Raw genomic sequence first — 9,497 nt, forward strand, 5'->3', positions numbered from 1 at the left:
GGCCTTTTTTTTTTCCAGCATCAGCCGGCCCAACACTCCCTATTTTCGGTCCATTTCCTTTTCCACCAATAACCCAGCCCAAGAAACCCAATTCAATCAATACACAAACAACAGTACAACAACAGCGTACATCAGTACGCATACAATACCAAAACCCAACCCCACCCGCATCTTCTTCCCCTTGAAATGCGAAGAAACCCAGAACGAACAACAGTACTCCAGCTTAGTGAATCCCAGCCAATCCGGAAAAGCAGCCATACCCTACGACCCCTATATCGTCTTCTTCACGCGAAAATCCCACCAAATCGCGGAAATTTGGCAACCTTATCTCTTGAGAAGAGATTTTTGAATTTTGAATTTGGAAATCATCCAATCTTTTCAATCTGTTTTCCCCCTTTAAATCTGCCCTTTCACCCCTCTATAAATGGTCTCCTGAGTTTTCATTGAAAAAAATATAAAAAAATGGAGAGGATATAGTTTACAGACACAAAAAAATACAGAGAGAACAGCCTGAAAGAAAGTAAAAAAAAAAAAAACAGAGTGTTTGAGTCTCTTCTATTCGAATTCGAAGTTGTTTTATTTTCTGGAGCTCATCGAAATCTGCTTACATTGGTGGAAGTTCTTGGTGGTTAAGCTCGTCGTCCTAGTCTCGCTGCTCCGAAGAAGGTAACATCCCTTTTCCGATTTTAGATTTCTTTGTCGTGGGCCAAGAATCGCTTAGTTCATGGCTTGATGTTGTGATCTTGTTGCTCAACTAATGTGACGACTGTTCATTTCTTGATCATTGGAAATCATTCAGATGTTAGAATTCTGAGAGTGTTGACGACAAGTCGGTGGTATGACTTATTTGATATTCATGTTGTTTGCTTGATCTTTGTTTCCTTGAAGTCTTAATGATTCCGTTCGGTCTCGAGTTTGTTTCTCCTTGGTCAAGGTCCTCTTAGTTCACTGTTAATCTTGTTTGGTTGGCTGTTGAAAATGGTTGTTCATACACCATTTCTCTATAGGTGATTTTGGTTTTCATAATCTGATGTATGGGCTATTTCTTCTTCTCATTATTCTAGCTAGTAAAACTGTATGAGTTGCCTCATCCCTTTTTCATGGTGTTTGCTTCATCTACATTCGACTAAGTAACATAGTTTATATGTTAGTTGTTTGCAGCTCTAAAATCTTATTCGTAATAGTGTTAGTCGTATAGTCTTTGTTTCCTTGCACGTTGAGTTGATTTATTTCGAGTTTCTCACAGTTTAAATTAAGTTAAGATTGAGTAGATAAATTGATCATTTAAGCTAGCTGTCTTGGGGCTAATTTTAGACTTAATGGAATGTAGTTTTGGGTTAGTGTTAATGGCAACATTATCTTTTATGTTTTCTTGTTTGGATGTTTGCTAGTTCCCAGTAGATTGCTTTATTTTCTTTTATGATTGTTTAAATAATACTTGATGACAAGCAATCTTTTAATAGTTTACAAGATGCATGTAGATCATATGTTTAGAACTTCTAAGTACTCTCCGTGTATCTTAAGCTGAATGAAAAACGGAAATCCAGGCGCCATCTGTTCTTATTTTCTTTCACTGTGGAGAAAATATTTGTTTTAATTTTGTCCAAAATTTAGAGAACTTTGTTTTCCTTCTCCTTTGTTGAATATGTCTGATTATTGTTTGTTGTGGCTTCTATAGCTTCTTTTATTTTGACTCACTACTATGAGTATTAATTTTATTCGTTGTTTATGTCTCATGTGAGCTTGTCGTGGAGTCCATTTTAGACTCAAATCCATCTCCTTTGCATATCGTTGAGTTATTTTGAGTCAGCCGGGTGATCCGAATAGGGCTGTACAAGGCTGGAAAACTGAAACAAATCTTGGAAAGCTGAAAAGGGCTGATATACAGCCTGTATATATTCCGTATACATGATATACAGGTCGAAATGCAGAAATATAAGGCCAAAAATTGAAACAGGTGTTTGGAAGCTGAATTAGGTTGTATACATTTGGTATACAGTTTGATATACAAGAAAAACGAGTACATATACATTCGGTATACACTGATATACATCAAATGTATACAAAAATAGGTTTAGGATTAAACCCCAAAAATTCCAGCGAAATTGGCCCAAAAGGAGGCCCAAATTCATTTTCTCCCTTATTCTTTAATTATTTAATTGTGATTATTTATTGTTTGTTGTTTAACTCTAACTTTAAAATGGTTAACTAACTTAATTAGATTCCCCAAAGGATGAGTTATTTTCTTTGTGTTGGTTCATTTTCAAAACATTTCTTTTTGTGTCGATTTATTTCATCAAGCAAGTAGTTGGTCAAATTTTATCACTTTAAGAAAGTTGATTTTTTTTTGTTTAAAAAAAAAAGGGAAAATGTCCTTTGGTGCTTTTTCACTTAATCATATTCTTTTTTAAAAAAAAATTGTTTTAAGTTAAAGTATTTTTCTCAAATAAACTTTAAAAAGGTTAGTCAAAACTTTTATTCTTCAATTAATTAAAAATGGTTTTCATGCTTAAATTAACTAATTTGGTTTAAACCATTATTTTTAAAAATGAGTCAAATAATTTCTAATTAATCTAGCTTTGTTAAAATTCTATCCACTCGCACCTTAATTCAAATGTTTCATTTTAGGTCTCTTCCTCTAAAAAGATAGAATAAAATGGTTCATTTATTTAATTATTTTCTCAAAGTTAAAATTATTATATATTTTATGTTAAATCATATTCCTAAAAAATTAGTCAAAACATAGTTTAGTCAAGTCGCAGGTCAATCGTATGTTAGCGGGCACTTCGAATGCTTAAACCCTTCTCGAAGTGTAAATTGAACCCCGAACCCTCTTTGGTATTTTCAAATAATTTTTTCTGTTTAAATCTTTGAAAATTATAAGTTTTCTTAATTTCTTTAAAAAATTAAGTGGCGACTCTCTTCTAAGTATTTTTCTTAAATTTTTTTATACTTAGAACATTTCAAAAAGTGATTTTTCTAAAGGTTAGTAAAATTACGGCATAACACTCAACTCAAGATAAAACAACAATAAAATATGTGATATATGGAAAGCTTTTAAAACAATAGATAGCAACTCAATATATTGAAGAATACAATAATAACTCAGTTTGTATATAAAAATACAATATAACTTTGTGGGAGTTTCTCTAACCGACAATCATCACTATGAGCTATCTGATGATACAACGTTTAACCCACGCTGCCAGAGCCGTCTTATACTTTGCCGGGGTATAGAACCTACTACTAAGTGGATCCACTAGTCTATGCTAAAAATCATTAAGGAATCATCTAAAAAGTATGACCCTTTCTACCCACGTTGACTACATGGTATATGGAGACTTGAGTTATCTAAACTCATCCCCATATTAGTGCTCAATACTACTCCCAAAATGTAACTAGCTCATATGTTAAAAAACATAACTTGTTCTGTGGTTTGAGATTATTACTCAAAAGATCTTTCTCTTAAAAGAGATGGTACTAAAATTGTTCATAAAAACTCTTTTGGAAATCGGTGTTTCCTCACATCTTAAATGTGAAAACTTTTACTTTTGGGGATACTTAGTTCCCATATAACATTTTAAAGAAAATGAACTCAGCTTTACTCTTACTCAACTTATGCTTGAAAACTCTTTCTAAAAAATATATCAAAAATCATATTTTAATATGATCATTCATGATGACTCAGGAAGTCATACTGCATAAATATTAAGGCGAAATAGTCTGGTGAACCCTTATACTTGTATCAGTTTGTATTCTAAACCCTTCTACTTACACCTTTATCATCTGGACCCTTAAACTCAATTAAAATGAGACTTTTAAGCCCCTCCAACCATGTGTGTAGCTCACTTTCCTTTATATAATTGACATGTCATATCCACGTCAGATATATTAATGCCACATCATAATTATTTCATAACTATTTTTTAAAATTATTAACCAAAATTATTTAATAAAATGTAAAATAATAACATTTTAATTTATTATTGGCATTTCTAATTCTCCCTATTTCACGACCAAACATCGTCGGCGTCGTCGCCATTTTTGCCGGCGAAATCACATATACTTTCTCCCTCACCCATCTTAATCTCAGCCGCACACCATCACTATTTTTCTTTCCTCCTCCAACCTCCTCCAACCTCCACAGTAACAACAACCTAAACCACCGCAAAACCAGATCTGGCCACCGCACAACCAGATCTGGCCAAGCTTTTCGTAATCCTCACACCCCAAATTGCTTACAAATACAATTTCACACTAACCTATGCCGTGAAACTCGTCGAAATCTACCCATTATAGTTTCTCCCCTTCCCATTGTTTCATGGCCCAAACCATCGCCGCCGTCGTCATTGTTGCCGGCGAAACCACTCATATTCCTTCCTTTACCTGCCTTCATCTCCGCCACACGTCACGACCATTTTCCTTTCCTTCTCCAACCTCACAAAACCAACAGCCAACACACCAGATCTAGCCGAAAAATAGATTTTGGAAAAAAAGAAAAAAAGGGTTGGGCAAGGGATGAATATGGCTGAAAATGAGGTGTAATGGGTGAAGAAGGAGTTTTTTTAATTAATGGTTTAAAAAAATTATTTTTTTATAATTTTAAATATTTTTTTAAGTAAAAATGCTCCTCACTCGCCTTAATAGGCGTGTAGTTACACACTTTTGCCAACTCAGACATCTTACTGCCACATAAGCTTGGTCAACGGTCAGAGGGGTTTGTTAAATTGTGTTTTATTGAGTTTAAGGGTCCATTTATTGAGTTTAAGGGTCCAGATGACAAATGTGTAAGTAGAAGGGTTCAGAATATAAACTGATACAAGTATAAGGGTCCACAAGACCATTTCGCCAAATATTAATGATATATCTAGATACCATACTGCTCATACATTGATGGCCTACTCAATTGACATACTAATCATGTTTTAGAAAACTCTTTTCTCAAAACTCATCTTTACTTTCTCAAATCTCAGTTTAAGAACTCAAGGACTTAATGATACTACTCATCTCAAAATGTTCGACTCAGAGGGTTCATGCGGAATTATGGGAATGAGCAACTCAACTCAAAGACTTCATGGGTAACGTGTAATAGTTCCATGATTAGGAATATAATATCAAAAGGGTTAGGAACTCAATACTCAAGACTTAGAACTTGAAGATACTACTCGTCTCAAAGATGCTCAAATTATGAAGTTCATGCTGAATTATGGGCATGAACAACTCGACTCGAGGGTTTACTTAACAATATGGAACACGTGTATACGACTCTTCTCATTCTTATACTTACTTCCTCAAAGCTTAGCTCAAATCGATAGTTGATCTCAAAGGATTCACAATTGAACTCAAATATTTTCTTGGACTCTACTCTTAACTCTATCTTGAATTTGAATTATGAATTAAAGAGTTATGGTTCATGATATGAAAGATCTCGTGATGATAATGTAGGCTCATGAATACATTATCCTCATTCTCACACTCACTTGCTCGAGTATTGAAACAAGTAATTAGAAGTTGTAGAAGACTCCTCAAAAAGACTCAAAGGGACTTTCTCAAAATGTTCGAAAGAACTTTCAAGACTTAACTCTTAACTCTACCTTGAATTTGAATTATAAGTTAAAGGTTTTGATTTATGTTATGAATGATTTCTAGATGTTTAGAAGTAGTTTAGAGTGTTTAGAATCGATAGGGATTGAAGGAACCCTTTTAAAGACCTCACACGGGAAAAACGACGGAGAATGGGTGGGGGCAAGCGACCCTGGCACACTGAGTGGCGTAGGGCGCCAGCCCTCTACCTACAGAAGTGTGGTTGGGGTGCACTGGCTGGTGCAGGGTGCCAGGTCCCAACCCAAAAACCTCGACGACTTTTCTTTCTCGTTTTCCGACCTTAACTCTCCTAGAATCGAACGGTTTCTTCCCCACTCACTTAGATTTGAATACCCAAACTAAGTACACACTAATCTACCAAATAAAAAACCCTCAAATCACTAACTTTCATCTCAAGAATTCATCAAAATCCTAACAAAATAAGATTTATAATGAAAGTTCAAGAAACTTATCAAGAACTCAAACTCTTCAATTTCAAGAACGAAACTTCGCTGAAAATAACATGATTGGCGTGTGGGTGAATGAACCCAACACTATGAGAACTTACATACCTCTTAGGGATCAACCCTTTGGCGAAACTCCGCATGAAAACTCAAGAATCTCAACGAACACACTGAACCTTCCCTCTTTTCTCCTTTTTTCTCTTCTTGAACTCTCTTCTAAAACCCTAAGCGTAATGAATTAAATCTGATTGGGTAAGGAAAAGACCAATATACCTCTCATATTTTCGGCTAACTTTCCTTAACTGGGCAGCCTGATTTCAAACGAGTATATCTCCCTCATACGAGCTTGCAATTTAGCAAACTCGGTGGCGTTGGAAAGAGGACTTAGCAATCTTTCATTTGATATCTTATGGGTCTCCTAACTCATCATGTGCTAAACGTTATGGTCATTTGAAGTTGACCCAAAACTTAAAGAAACTCAGGAATGACTTGAATGAATTCTCTCTAGTTTTTTTTTGGAACACAATGTGCTACATCTAGTGACCTTAACACTTGCGAAGATTTTAAATTCCTTGGTAAAAACTTACTCACTACGAAGGATGGTTCAAGTCTTAGCTCAATTTTTTTTTTGGGGTGTTACAAATACAATGCCTTAGGGTGCTATATGTTGTGATGCATTCATTCTCATTCAACATATAACTGTTCACGGGAATATGAGAAATTAGAGAAATACTATTTTTGAGAAAGAAAATGAGACACCTTACATTTATCCTTGACCACGAGCTAGGTGGCAAGTTGATGAGATATTGAGATTGGTATATGGACTGCGAGTCCCCTATGGGTCTCTGTCTAGAAGCTAAACCTCGGCAAGATGTATACAACAGGTTGTGCGACGACCTTAATTCCACGACATCATTTCATCATCTCATTGCTTTGCATTGACCAATTTTGATGTGTTGTGTAACTTGCTTATCTATTGATATGAATATTAACTATAACCTTATGTGTTTACCTTGTTCACAACATTACTAAATAAATTGGCGAAAGTGTTTTATATATGCAGGTGGAAGTGTTTCATAGTTTATTTCTTAAGTCTGATTAGCTGCTTGTACTCAGTTAGTTTAACCTACTGGGTACATGTGGTGTACTCACCCCTACTTCTGTTATCTTCTTGATGCAGATCCTACTCAGGACGATCTTCGTGGAGGCTGATAAGTTAAGTTCGTCCTTTACTGTCACTCCCCGAGCCTACACCCTAGGCGGGATCGGCACCCGGAGACCATTTCTGGCCCCGAGCGAACCCTTGGCATGGCTTTCTTAACTCAGCGGAAACCTAACTCAATCGAATAACTCAATACAATGAAAGGTCATAAGACAACTTAAATGATACAAATCTGGCCAAAAAGGCAACTCAAGTCTCAAAATAGAATATTTATACATATACACAAAAGAGAGACTCAAACTAACTGACTGACTGTCTATGAAGCCTCTATAATACAGAGATGGATGTTGGGACAGACCCTGCAACATCCTACTAAAACAAAACTAAGAGAACAAAATGATCGAGTCCTCCGGAAAGCAAAGAGGCTCACCACAGACTCTGGAGTGCTCAACTGGATCAACGGCGTGCTGGATGCTGATCCTGGGTACCTGCATCTGCATCATAATAAGATGCAGGCCAACTAGCATCAGTACATGGAATGTACGAGTATGTGAGCTGGACCACGAAACAACAACTTAAGCTTGAAAGGAATACAAAAGAGAACTTACCTTGGCTCTGTTCAACTCATGAATAACTGAACTCAATATATAAAGCAATAAGACACACGCAATATATAAAGCTTGTAAAACTATTTAAAACATGACGTCAAAATCATATTTATAATATCATGAAAATACCATGCTTCCTCTCAAAGTCTACTTGTGCAATGCAATTTCTACTGTAGGAGTTCTCTAACCGACAGCCACCACTACATATATAAGTAGTGATACAACGTTTTACCTCACGTTGCCCAAGGACCATCCTATAGCTTGCCGTGATATAGGACCTTACTTTAACTTTTGCTTAATGGATCCACTAGCTTAACTTTCGTGATCATCTAAAAAGTATGATCCGAGAAATCCCATGTTTGGCTACATGGTTCTTATGGAGAGTTGAGTTAATATGAACTCGTGTCCCCAATTCGGTGCTCAAGACTACTCCCAAAAATACTTTAGCTCATTAGTGTTTTAAACACATCTTTCTTTAGTTGAGATAATTACTCAAAACTTAGCCCAAATGCTCTTGAAAACTCTTTCTAAAAAGAATATCTGAAAACCATATTTTAATATGATCATTGATGACTCGGGATATTCATACTACTTAAACATTGATGATACATCTAGAGACCATATTGCTTAAACATTGATGTCATACTCAATTTGTCATACTAATCATATTTTTGAAACTCTTTCGCAAAAACACATCTTTTCTCAAAAAGAGATAGTACTCAAACTTCTCAAAACTCTTTTGGAAATCTTAGTTTCCTCTCATCTGAAATGTGAAAACATTTATAAACTTCTTTGGGAAATACTTAGTTCCCTAATAACTTTTGAGAAATGAACTCAACTCTTGACTCTTGACTTATCTCGAAACTCTTGACTTAACTGAAAACTCTTGACTTGACTTGAAACTCGATACTTTTTACTTGACTGGAAACTCTATACTTAACTTGGAACTCTATCCTTAACTTGAAACTCTATACTTAACTTGGAACTCTATACTTAACTTGGAACTTGAGCCTTAGAATGAAGTTAAAACGTTCAATGAAGACTCTTGAAAACTTTGAAGACTTGCTTTGACTTACTTCTTAACTTCTAAGCTTAAGTCTTAAAACAAGGTTTAAACATTTGTAAAAGACTTCTTAAAATATGGTTCATGTCGAATTATGGGCATGAACGACTTGACTCGAAGGTGTACAAGCTACATGGAACGCATGTATACGACACTTCTCATTCTCTTACTCACTTGCTCGAGTCTTGAAACAAGTTACTAGAAATTGTAGAAGACTCCTCAAAAAGACTCAAAGGGATTTTCTTAGAATATTCGAAAGAATTCTCAAAACATAACTCTCAACACTACCTTGAATTTGAATTATGAATTCAAGATTATGATCATGTTAGGAATGACTTTTAGGTGTTTAGAAGTAGCTTAGAGTAGTTAGAATAAAAAAGGAGTGAAGATGCACTTTAAATGAACTCAAACGGGGCAACCGACGACAAACTGGATGGGGCAGGTGACCTTGGCACTATGGGTGGCGCGGGGCGCCAGACCCTAAACTTCAGAGGTGGGTTTGGGGCGCTCTGGCAGGCGCATCACGCCAGGCCCCCAACCCAGAAATTTCAGCAAGTTTATTTTCTCGTTTTCTCATCCTATTTCGCCTAAAATCAAATGGTTTCTTCCCCAAATCA

The sequence above is a fragment of the Solanum stenotomum genome, chromosome 4, assembly GCF_019186545.1.
Source record: "Solanum stenotomum isolate F172 chromosome 4, ASM1918654v1, whole genome shotgun sequence".
NCBI lineage: Eukaryota > Viridiplantae > Streptophyta > Magnoliopsida > Solanales > Solanaceae > Solanum > Solanum stenotomum.